The sequence below is a fragment of the Bombus bifarius genome, unplaced genomic scaffold, assembly GCF_011952205.1.
Source record: "Bombus bifarius isolate JDL3187 unplaced genomic scaffold, Bbif_JDL3187 scf7180000007992, whole genome shotgun sequence".
Taxonomy (NCBI): domain Eukaryota; kingdom Metazoa; phylum Arthropoda; class Insecta; order Hymenoptera; family Apidae; genus Bombus; species Bombus bifarius.
Genome location: NW_022884373.1, coordinates 95,373 through 108,408, shown reverse-complemented (window position 1 = coordinate 108,408; position 13,036 = coordinate 95,373). Strand labels below are relative to the sequence as shown.

The window sequence follows — 13,036 nt, the reverse complement described above, 5'->3', positions numbered from 1 at the left end:
CACGCTGTTGTTCGGAAGCATGTGGTGTTTGTTCATTTTTGATAAAACGTGATATAGTTAGAAAATTAGAATGATTTCAGCTAGTAGAAACGATTTCTTCGCGAGTGGCGGTGTAAATATAAAACAATTTTGTATTTTTAGACGGAGTACCCAATATTTTGTGCTGGAATTGTTCGGTAAAGTTGTCAATTCTAAGGATAGAAACAACGACCCACATCCTTGCTCAAAAATCTTGAGACAGTTATTACGTTTGCTTCAAAATTGGACGAACGTAGGTGACAGCACAACGATATGATCGTGTATCGTTTAACTTAATATTCTATATAACAAAGAAAAAAGAAAGGTGACGCATAAAATACTAATGGAAAGAATACAAGCTGATGTAAAGTTTCTAATTTACACGAAATACCGAAGCTTTATTCAAAATAAACAGTATGATACGCTTACCTTAAAACTTACTATCCGTCAGATATTTGTCTTTGTTCATCATATTATTCACTTTCATTGCGAAATACGTTCATATGTTTGAAATTACGAAGATATTTCAAAGTAGCAGACAGAGTTGACGAGGCTCTCTCTTACTTGCGATAATTTCCAAGTGCCCAAATACTCGTGGTCGGTAGTGCACTTATGAATTGCACTGTATATTTCAAGCTTTAATCAACTTCCACCTCTATCTGCTGTCCGAAGCGAAATACGGTTCAATTTTCGAAACGATTAGACCCGTTCCAGGTACTCGGAGATACCACCATCGTCGTAAAAAGATGTTGCCTATTAAAAGTTCACAGCAGTGGTTCATCCGTGTTTTCACGAAGGCGTCACGATACGGTCGTGAGATACGATTCCGGAATAAGCTTGGATGCACGGGGCGCGGCGCGGCAATTCAATTAAAGGGCCGGAAATAAAAATAGACGACACGGATTTTCTCGTTTCTCGTAGCATCTATGGCGACATCGATTATCGATAAATTCGCCAGCGTAAATTTTCACGTGGTTTTTTTTTTACTAGCGCGCTTTATCTAATCTCGAGGTCGGCAAATTTTTCTTCGTTTCGCGAGCCGCTGTCTTCGGAAGGCCGCGAAACGCAACAGGTGATATTTTGAGAAACTCGTTAGCGACCTGATCGTGTAATTGTTTGCTTAGAATCTCGCGAGCCAATCGATTCCTCTTTGCTTCGCATCGAGCGAAGACGATTCCTTTTATAAAACTCGCTTTTGGTATCCGACAAAGGAACAAAAGTCTCAGATCTCGACAAGTTCTATGGGTTACTCTCTCATCGATCCTATTTCTTTCATCCTATTTTATTACTCTGGACTCTGGTACATTTACAACGTGCCACTCTTCAGACATTTCTTCGACTGAATCTCTTTCAGAAAGGATCGTGTACGATCGACAGCGACGTTCTATATAAAGTACCGCTGCAGTATCACGAGGCAGCATAAAATTTTAGCTTGCACGAAATTCCGCGAGAAGTATTTCTGCTCGAGTGTTCGAAACGTCCTCCTAACTCGCCGAAACGTATTTCGGATTAGGAATTAACGATTTCGCGCGGCACGACGGACAAAAATAATATCGGTAGAATCGTCCGAATCGATATTTTCGACGCGCACGAATGTAATACGAAACACTTACCGCCGTGCTATCTGTTTAATTCTCCGTCATTACTAGACGGAGTAAGACGCTGGCCGAGGAAAAAGGAAGATTTTCTTAGTAGATTTCAACTCGCTGCTAGTTACATTCATAGTAAGACGTCGGGGAACACGCTGGCTTCTTTCCAAAATCAGCTGAAAGCGCACGAAAGCTGGAACGGAACGACGCGTTTGGATTCATAGTTGCCGCAGTAATTGTTACAAATTATTCGTGACACTTTTTGCGAAAGAGCAGTGGCGTCTTCGAGGAACTGCCTTTGACCGCGCCTTTTACCATTCCAGTTATCCGATTCACGCTTCGACGATCAACGCTTCTTTCCCTAATTTATTCGAGCTTCTTCGACTGGTGTGGTTCCATATCGATTAAACGACCATCGCAGACCGCGCATTCGACTTCATCCCTCTCGTGAATCCGCTTTCTCAGCGCGACGATTGCGTTCCTACTCCGACTGATTTCGTTTCCCGGAGAATTTCTCGAGAACGTATTCCAATTCAATTCTCCTTTTGCTTCTATAGCCAGCACGGCGTTTCCCGCTATTTCCATGATTTTGGTATAGGCATCATAGATGCATCTCCTTCTTCGTGGAACTTCATCCTCGAGCAAAGTGGAAGACAAATACAAGCTATAGATATACAGTGGAAACAGCCACCGGGCGGCCAATCCTTTTGGGACGTTCTCGAGTTTTCCTCGACGTACTTTTAAACAGAACTTAAGGCAAGATCCAACTTCGAACTTTGAAACTTAACAACCCTCTCTCGATCGAGAATTTCTAGAAACTCCCCATCTCAATTATATAGACGTGCAATAATTATTAGCGCATCTTTATATAAAATGTAACGATTGATGTAAACTTACGAGGAAACAATTAACGAGTTTACGTTCATTACAAGATAATGATACAAGAATTCGTAACATCTATTCACACGATTTACGAGATGAACGTAACGTATCGACAATTACACATGTTGGTTCTCAGCGTCCCCTAACTTATCAGGCTGAAAAGCTGTCGTATAAAACAGATGGACGAATAAACAGCGATGAAAAGAGAAAGAACGGATATAAAGGAGAGTCGATAGGATTGTAAGTTTGAAGTGTAAACTTTTTTTATACTTTGGATGAATCTCTCGCGGGGAAACAATACTTCTCTGGCTACAAATTACGAGCGATCTTCTTCCCAGGTTCCAATTTATCTCGACGAGGCGAAACGTTCTATTGACCACGCCACTATCTTTGATCTATTGAGAAAGAGGCAAGAATACCTTGTTTCAAGCAACGTCGTTCAATTAGAGAAGGTCGTCAGCCATTGATTCACGTTTCCACCAATTTCTCATGCTGTCCTGAACACGTGTTTTAATCAACTCTAAGTAATTTCGGCAGGTCGATTTAATATACATATGTAGCTGAATTTGAAGCATTTACACGCACATATGATCACGTTTTATGACAAATCTATTAAATCGAATGAGACTTGAACTACCAGTGTGTTAAAGATTATGTATTTTTAAAGGCGTGTTTTGAACGCGCGAAGATACGAATATTTTTTAGAAATTTATCCCGGAACAACTACTCAGTAAATAGATTTCATTCTTTATCACAAAAAGCATACTATTTAATTATCAAAAAAATTGTCCAATTCATAAATTAATAAATAAATTGATTCTCACGGATCAGTACAACGCTTATAGGTATAGTTGCACCATCGATATGATTTTGATTCGCCGATTTTGGCTGTTCGATTTAAAAAAAAGAATGGAATATTAATAAAAAATATTGCATACGTCAATGCATGTCGAGGGTATTTTTATGTTTAAAAAAAAGTGACAGAATTAAGCTATCTGAAACGAGAAAGTGACATTTTACGTACAAAGTACCACCTTTTTTTAGTGAATAAAACGCGGAAAACAAAAAGATAAAAAAATAGCTTGTCGAAGATAGTTTTATGAGCTACGTGTATACGACTGAAAAATTATTGAAAATTGTTAGTTATCGGGTCAATGGACTTCGAAATTGAGTTTCGAGAAAAATGGGAAAGGCAAATGTGTTTCAACGAAACACTGATCGTGCAATTTGGGCTGTAATTGACAATTTTCAGAATTTCTCAATGAGATTTTCACAGAATATATCACGAAATATACACTTGTACTAAATATCTTGTAATTTCTATATATATATTCAGATTTATTATAATGTAATTATGATAGTCGAGTCTCACTACAATGCTAATGAAATTTCATACTGTTTCCTATAATACCGATAATACAATTAATAGAAAGTACTTACAGGTGTTCGAGTAGTTTTGTGAGCCAATATATACGAATAAACAAAAGTTTCAAATTAATATAAGTTGCCCCTGTCGTTGAACGAAGATAGTTCTATCGTTTATCGTTTACCGTACTCGTACCATTTCGCGAGAATATTTCCCACAGTCCATCTACGATGCTCCATCAGTAATATCGCTGGAAATATCTCGTCTCGAATTTTTGCACATGTCAGAACCAATCGGTAATGACTATTTTAATTAGCGGATTTTGCCGATACTCTGCAAGAAACGCTGTTCGTCAGCACGATTCCGAATTTTACGTATACGATTCTCTGTGTGCCATATTTTTGGCCTTTCCTAGTCGAATTTCAGATTTTATCCTCGTTATCTAATCGTATTTGTGCTACAGTCTCTGCAGACATCTCTTGCTCGCATTATGCGAAAAGGCTGTCGTTTAGATAGACGACGATGTTGGCGTCGGATAACTCGTTTCATATGCTATCGATGAACGTGGTGCGCCACGAAGGACGTATACCGCGAATTCTATGCAACATCAAGATTCACAGAATTGGTACGGGCACCATCGGTAGATAGATCTTCGTGTTTCGATTCCACTGAACGCACTACGTTTGCGACTAAACTATGACGCAAACGACACGTACACTCCCGTTCATAAGTAAGGACGGTTGCTTATTTCTAAGATGATCTGTTTTAATTATAAAATGACAAGAGGTACCGTCGATAGATAACGATTGGTAATCGTTGAAAGGCTGCGTTTATGAAAAATTTGGAGATGCGAAAATGTACATGATACGCAAAAATACATTAAGTTTCGAAAGTAAAGTACGTGTCATAATATCTAATGAGTGAAACAAATCTCTGGTTGGATTCCACCTTTTTAATTATGTTAACGAAAATGTTAGTTTACGCAAATATCCGCAATCTGTTGATTAAGTTCTGCACTGTTATTTTATTTTATACCAGCCGATAAACTTGATTTTAAGAGACCAACAGACGTACAATAAGATATTAACACGCGCAGGAATGAAATGAGTTACGAACTGTTCTTCATCTCCAGATTATTTAACGTCTAAAATATAAATTAGATACGTAAGAAAGGTTTTTCTAAAGTCATGAAATTTATTATTTCTTCGGTCCAAAAGAAGATGCCAGATATTATTTTCCATCGTAACTTTCTCATTAACTCGTATACTCTACTGTCATACTCGTGTACTGTTGCTACAAATCGACTAAAGCTTCCGAATACTAATGAATAGTAATGTACATGCAATTCCAAATACGTAATCCGAAATCGACCAATTTTCGTAGTTCATAAATTCCTAAAACCCCGTTCTATTTCCGTGAACAAAAACGACTGCACTTTGAGAATGTCCTGGAGTTTCAGGCTGTTAATACGCGTATCGATGATCGGGTAATTTCTTATGCAAGGTCTACCCCAAGGAAGTCTACCCCAAGCTCGGTTCATTAATTTTGCAGGAAGTTGAGAAAGTAAAGAGCCAAAGACTTGAGAAAGAACAACTTCAATATATAACTTAATTTTCAAGTATCTTCGTTTCGCTCGCTTCTCTCAAAAAATGTCATCCCATTGATTTTCACTAAGATCACACGTTTCAATTGTCGCTTGAACTTTTCTCCTCCTTTCCTGAATTACGCTCACGCATGTAACGATATTCGATGTATCGAGACCTTAAATCAGCGAGGCGAAAAGCTTTAAACGTTTAGAACGTGACAAGCAAAGGTTCCTCGACAGTGTCTCATTCAGGCGTGTGACACAATTAAAATAATGGTCATATGTCACGCTCATTGACCAGTATTCTCTGGCTCACGCGTGATTTAACACAAAAATAACGAAAAATAACGTGGAACGATTCAAAGAATAAACGTGACCGAGCATGGAGACAACCAATTTCTGCCAGGAGAAATCGGATAGGTTCTCTTTGACTCTTTTATTTCGCTATTTCGCTACCGCTATTTTTTTTTTTTTTTTTTTTATATATATATTTTTCAACTATCGTGGCTTTTACGTTAAAAGACACGTTAAATATTTCGAGAGAAGCAGGTAGAAGAAGTTGGTATGCTTGAAGCAAGCGATATAGTCAAGTTTTACGGTGAAACGTTAAGTAGAGTCAGCAATTGGCGGACTAAAAACCATGGTTGCGTAGGTTAAGATTTTGAGAACGTATTTCAATCTTGATGTTTGCATCATCCCTCTATTTCCATAATTAATTAGATTATAATTTTTCTCTCTGCTGTAATAGCAGATTTATGATTTGATAAAATACATCGAATTTCTTTCCTCCTTGTAGATACTCTTAACAAGTGCGTATTATTTAAAAACAAATTTCTTCTTTTTTGATATAGTTAATGGACTGATTAAATGACAAAATTGAACGACTGAAATTGATAAAATTTGGAATGCATATAGAAGTTGCAAGATATTTATACTTGTATATAATTTTTATATTCTTTTAATGGAAAATCACTATACAGCATGAATAATAGTCTTAATCATTCAGTTAAAGATGGTCTCACTATATTGTGTCTTATCGATATAGTAAATAATTGTCTGTTCAAATACCTCGATGATCTTCGCAAAGTGTGTGATTCCACTAATAATCTTCTAACTAATAAACAGTTTCAAATTTGACTTTTATAATCACGGTAGCCGTGTCTCATTGCAGTGCTAAAGAAATTTCTAAAAAATTTCGTGTTATGCACGTAATATATTCGTGAGCAAATTCCGTGGTAAGTTTTCGACTACCTCCGTGATTCGTCGTAAATCGTTTTCTTCGAGTACACTCAAGGTAAAAAAATACCGAGTAGAAATTGAACAACAGGAATCAACAAGACGAATACGTTACGAGCTCGCTGGAAAATCATCCGCACTGTCGAAGTTTATTAGACCGTGACGCCAATCACTCCGCGTCCTCGATAAATTCGTTTCGCTGCAACCCGTAATTGCATTTGTGTTGCAACAACGACATTGTTCCCTCGGTCCATGCTCTCCCTCTCATTTTTCCTTTTTCTTATTTTTTAGCCGGATGCTAACAATGAAATTATCTTTCATTCGAAGAAGCACAGCCACCCCTGTGCCGCGTGGAAAATCGAATCGAACGCACACCATTTTACCCTCAAGGGAGATCCACCGTCGCTGTAACGGTGTCCGTGTAACGGTAACCAATTGTCTTCTGGTTGCAATCGTTTTTCCTGTAAAAAAGTGATCGCCAACCGCTGCGCAACTTCCACGAAAATTATGGACGTTCGGGAAAGGGGTTATACCAGCAGCTTCTCGCGCGAAATTAGATTTATATCCACGCAAAACATATCGCTATTGTTCGGGAAATCCGACAAAAAGCGGTCGCGTAATTACACGGCAAATTAAAAGTCATCGGTCGTGCGGACGCGCGTACAATACGCTTCGTCGGAAAGGTTTCTTGCCAACTTTTCGACAATGTTTAGGGAGAATCGATATTTTCATGCGACAAAAGTGTCACTGCGCTGCAAGAACCGCGTTATTCAGATTCGAAAGTCACTGTTCCACGGAACGGCTAAATAAATTTAAATCGGAGACTATTTGATAATTAGTTTTCACCGTATTAAAGTGTTTTTCGATAGAAATTGACTACAAAATGCGTATTTTTCAGTGAATGACTAAAATTCCTAATATGATAATCAATATCGGTAATCTGATATGACAATCAGTAAATGAACTTAAATCGAACATCGAATTACGGTCATATGTAATAGGAATCTCGTCTTTTTTTTTCTTTAATCATTTGATGCGATATTGAAATATTCGATAGAAATTTATTCTAAAATACACTGCAGCTAATCACTGAATTTCTTAATGTAGTGGTCAAGAGTAGTAAAACAGTTAGTCGGACGATGCTGGAATTTCGTGAAAAGGAAATCGACACGATCGAAACGAACGCGATGGAAGACGAGAAAAATACTCGGAGTCGATTCATCCCCCGTGTTCCTAAATCATCCACTGAAGCGGAACCGTGTCGTCGTCGTCGACATTGTCGTTGCGTGACCGAAGAAAAGTCAATACGATCTGAACGAAATATCCCATGTAATTGAATTTCCGACATTACTCGCGAGTTTTACATTTACTTCACGATTGCGTGAAATAGTGTTCCCCCCTTTCGAGATATTCGCCGAGACACATACGCAAAATGATAGTTATATGGGGAGATCAGACTCTGTTACGCTCGATTTCACGTTCGACACCTACGTATCCGACAATATCCGACGGAATAGTCAGTTTGATATCAAGACTGAGCGAAGATCTCGTTGAGACGTCGATTGTTCTTTTTCGCCCGATCGGATCTTACCCCCTGTTTCCCACTATCTTTTTCTCAGACGGTCTCTCGATATCGAGAAAAGGATTCCCCAGTCACCGTCCCGAAATTAAATTCCCATTTCTGACTTTTCATTCGCGCAAAATACCAGCTTGTCGCAAAAGTTTCGCGACTCCAACTTCATTTTCCGCGTCTTGGGCTCGGTTATCGGAGCTGCAAATCGAATTGAATCGAATCGCTATCAATCGTTAAACTCAATTACCAATCGGAATTCGTACAGCTAGACGAAATGAATTGCAAATGGCACGGTCAATGGGACTTCCCTGTTAATTTGCTTGCATTCTTCACGCGTTACCCCGGATGGATAAAATCAAGAGGCAAATCCAAGCGGTGAACGTTAAAGTTCCGCGCGACCACGCCTGTTTACAGATTCTCGCTGCATAGTTGCGAGTTCGGATTGTATTTGCACTCAGGAAAATGTTTGCATTCGGTGCAACAAAAATCACTATCTGTTTCGTACAACACAAACTGACTCCGTACAGGTGAAAAATGTACTTCGGGTAATATTTACAGGTGTAATATTTACTTTACGATAAAGTCTTCTATTGCCAATAGGACCGATCTTGACTCGCCGTATCTTACGCTATATTCGATATGATGAATCGAATCCAAAGGAAAATTCAATTCCTTTCTTCTATATTTTTCTAACGTATATATGACAAAATTCGTTCTTGGTATCTTCTCTACACTTTGATATTTGCATTAACGTTATTTGTAATTCTTCTGTAATTGCTAACTGTAATTTTCTTCCTTATCTGATTCTAGAACAGATTATAGTTAAAGCAAAAGCGACGTCAGCTTTTACGTCTAATGGAGGAAAGCTGAGCTTCTCTTAATGAAAACACCTCCTATTTCAGTTGGAATTTGATTCTACCTTAGAAATCGAAAATGTAAAACAATGGGGAATTTATTATTTTTATTTATTATTAATCTATTAAGGATCAAACGATATACGTATATAGTTTATCATAACGTTATAAATTTTTCAATTTCTTCACTTTTCGGAAAAAATGGTAGAACCTAGGTGAAAGAAATAATAACGAAAATACTATGAAGTACGTACACGTATATAACAATGGTACTATTTCTATAATAATAATAATAATAATAATAATAATAATAATAATAATAATAATAACATCTAATTATATAATGAGACTCCATTGCGATCTAAATTGGTTAAACAGAATTGCAAATAAAACGTTACGTTAACGCGACGTTAGCTCTTAACGGGTTACAAATGCAACGAGTAGGTAATAATCGTATGCATTTGAAACTTTACAGTTTAACTACAATTTCATCTGCACCGCTTTAATAACGCCGTTAACGTTTCATATCTCGGAAATGATATCCTACTAGGATCGCGATTTATCAGTGGCGAGATTCGAGCGAAGTCGTAAGAATGGTTGCTAGCAGAACCGTGAACCGAGCAAGGAAAGCTCGATTAGCGTGTCAGCGACAACGCTAATGCAGCTGGAATTGAAAGTTGCTCGCCTGGCTGTTTGTTCTCGCGCTACCACGTTACTCTAGCATTTTCAATTCAGGCACTTATTCATTTTGCTTGAGCTCTTCGTGGAAAAACGCGTTCGAGTTAGTTCAAACAGAATCAAAGGAAAAAAAAGAGAGAGAGAGAAGAACGTTCTAATGGATCGGAAGCGACGTCAGCGTTTACGTCTAGTGGAGGAGAGCCGAGCTCCCTTAACGAAAGCGCCTTCTATTCCAGCTACAAGGCTAATCGATCACGCTTATCCTTTAAATCTATAAAGGCGATAAAAGATCGCGTTTATCGTGGAACGTCAGACCTGCACCTTCGCTATAATTTCACCGGTTAAACAGGTTTCTGGGTTGATAAATTGCGATCGTGCTACGGACGTAGTTCCTCCATCTGGAATCGAAAGAAGATGAAACTGATGGAAAGAGTCGGAAGATAACGGTTTCTAATTTGTCCCAGTCAAAACACATCTCTGTCTCCATACTCTTGTCGTCGTCCCCCTTTCTTTCGCGTCAAACCGATTCCCATTCGTTCAACGATTGGTAAAAATTGACTGATGCCTGATCCAGCTTCCATTTATCACGACTAAGCGATAAATTCGAATCGGTCAGGTCAAACACCACGGACGACTCGAACGTTAATGGCTCCATGGACAACAACAGGGTGCGATATCGTCGCGAACCATGCACTCTGTCCGCACGAATCCAGGATAATGGGATATCTTTGACATTCGAACAAAGCCATCGCTGGCCTCTGCCAAGCATCGGGAATATCCTTTGCAAAAGACAAGGCCGAATTGCCTAACACGGGACACTGTCCGACCGATTGGCATAGAATTGCGACGAAATAACGCATTCCTTTCGCGCGCCATCGCTTTGTTCCCCGAGACGACACCGCGTTGCCTCTAACCTCTCATTCCCCGGACAGGATATCGTTCGTAAACCTAGACGCGCCAGCAACTCGAAACCGAAGTTATCTTCCAAAGTAGAACTGTTTTGATTGTAATGTCACGCTATGAGAATTACTCCGACGTTGTATGTTTTGAGGGAAATGTTTCGCGATTGTTGCAACACTGATCGATAGATCCGAATTGCTTATGGAACGACGAGCAAATTTCCCTGGCATTCTAATCGCTATTTAATTAGTTAGCTCCGCCGACGATAGGAATTTCGCAGCGACGCGTGCATCGATCGATTTAAATTCTCCGCGAATTTGCTTGATACGTGCGGCGCGAATGGGATAAAGGAGGGTGAAGTTTCTCCCGCGATTGCTATGCGCTCTCCCCCGAAATATGCGCTTTTGAAACTTTTAAATATACGAAGGAAAATTTGGTTAAAATGCCAAAGTATTCACAGTCGCTAATTACTTTTATTTTAACCCAATTGCTTGTCGTCCTATTTGTCTTTCTATAATAAATCGTCTTATTAAAGCGCATAAGGACAAGACCCTTGAAATCAAAATCATTGAACTACCGAATATCGTAAAACGATCTCATCGATAAATACGATAAAGTACTGCTAAACATAGCATCGAAACACTCTTCAATTAACCTATATTTCAAACCTAACGATCTATTTCCCTGCAACGTCATCTTGCCCTGAATGCAGTTCTCTGAATAGGTAGCCGAAACACATAAGACGTTAAACATTGCAATTTTATCGGGATTATCGAACAGTTGGCGAAGAGTTAAACGGACAGAACTGGTAACAGACAAGAACAGTAACTGTGGAAGATCTGATCGATTCATAGTGCAGTACCGGAACAAACCGCAAGGCATCTATTCAAGCACACACTCGGTCGATTTAATACCCTAATCTCGTAGACGCCAATGGTAGGCAAAGTTCCGCCAAGTACTCTCCAAGTAGTCCGATTCGGGGCATACACGTGTCAGAAATCATAAGCTCGATCGTATTTCCTTCAAAGTCAAACTGTATCCAACAAATCTTCGTGTAAAATTAGTACGTCTACTCACGATGAACTCAAAGTGCCAGGTTTGGCTCCGTGGTCCGCGGTTTCGTCCGCGAACGAAATAAGTAAAATGATTATATATATTAATAGTAACGAAACTAAAACTTTAACAAGTCTACAAAAAATTTGGTGGAAACGATATTTTGTACTCGCGTAGTAAAGATTAAAAATGGCTATCATCGGTGGCTTCTGCTGCATCTAACTTCATCGCCATACGGACATTTCATGTACCACTGAAGCATTATGTTCGCAGTAACTCACGTTTCTTTGTTTAAGAAACTAGCTAAAGGTACTCCAAAAAGACTGAACCATACAAAAGTCCATATCATTCTCTCAACATGTTAAGGTACACTGTACAGACTATGTGACATAAAACCTACGCTTTCGTGTAAAGAGACATTACTACAGTAAAAAATGAAGTACGTAGTAAAGACACGAAGAAATGCCATTTATACGGTAAAGAAATTACACTTTGCTAATATGCGAGCAATATTTTTATTGGACTATGCGTGTAATTTACAAGGAAAAAATTCCATTAAAAATAAAAAGTATGTTAAAACTTTTGAGTAGGAGTCTACGTGATTGACTAGTCTCTGTTCGTATCTTTTGGCGTATCGCATAATTACTTTTCCGGTCAGTTCGATTTCGTGGTCTTTCTTAAGATCTTTCTCGGCTACCAAAATGTTAACATTCGTTTACTCTTGCATCACCCTGTACGTGAAAATTCAAGGGCTTCGAAAATTAAGCGACTAATTTGACAAAGTGGCATTCGGCTAGCCCTGGGAACGTTGAAAGTCAAGAATAAACGAGGTCGGTTCGTTTTCGGTGTAAACGGGCAGAGCTCGACCGGTATTCGATACGCGACGACGTTGCAAGGTTTATCGGCCCTGACACGTGTTACGACTACGGATTCGACGGCTACGATGACGTAGGAAGGGTGTGAACGAGACAAAATCCGAGGCTCCGGACCGGAGGCCACGCTACATCCCAGCGTCGATCGTTCGACGATCGAAACCCCTTTGATCAAGTAGCGGTAAACATTCTCCCAGGTCACGGATGAAAGCTCGGCCCTGTTTCCAGCCTCCGGTCTGGCCACGAAATCACAAACCTCTCTGTTCGCCACCTGCTCTCTCCCTCTCCTCTCTCTCTTTCTCTCTCTCTCTCTCTCTCTCTCTCTCTCTCTCTCTCGCATGCCTCTTTATGACACTTTCCCCCTAACTAAATATAGAGCCGGGATACTGCACGTCGGCGAAAAATTGCTAAATCGTTCGTAGCAACGAAA

General features: G+C 39.3%; 1 protein-coding gene across 3 annotated transcripts in view; it reads left to right on the top strand.

Moving 5' to 3' along the window:
* Positions 1 to 13,036, top strand: part of LOC117205587 (dopamine receptor 2) — an 80,626-nt gene that overhangs the window by 17,870 nt on the left and 49,720 nt on the right. The window contains exon 3 of one of the 3 annotated variants that reach the window (XM_033444153.1): positions 6,968 to 7,103. The exons of the other annotated variants lie outside the window; for them this stretch is intronic. The gene's annotated coding sequence lies outside the window, so the exon portion shown is untranslated. The remainder of the gene's footprint in view (positions 1 to 6,967; positions 7,104 to 13,036) is intronic. 3 annotated transcript variants of the gene reach the window in all.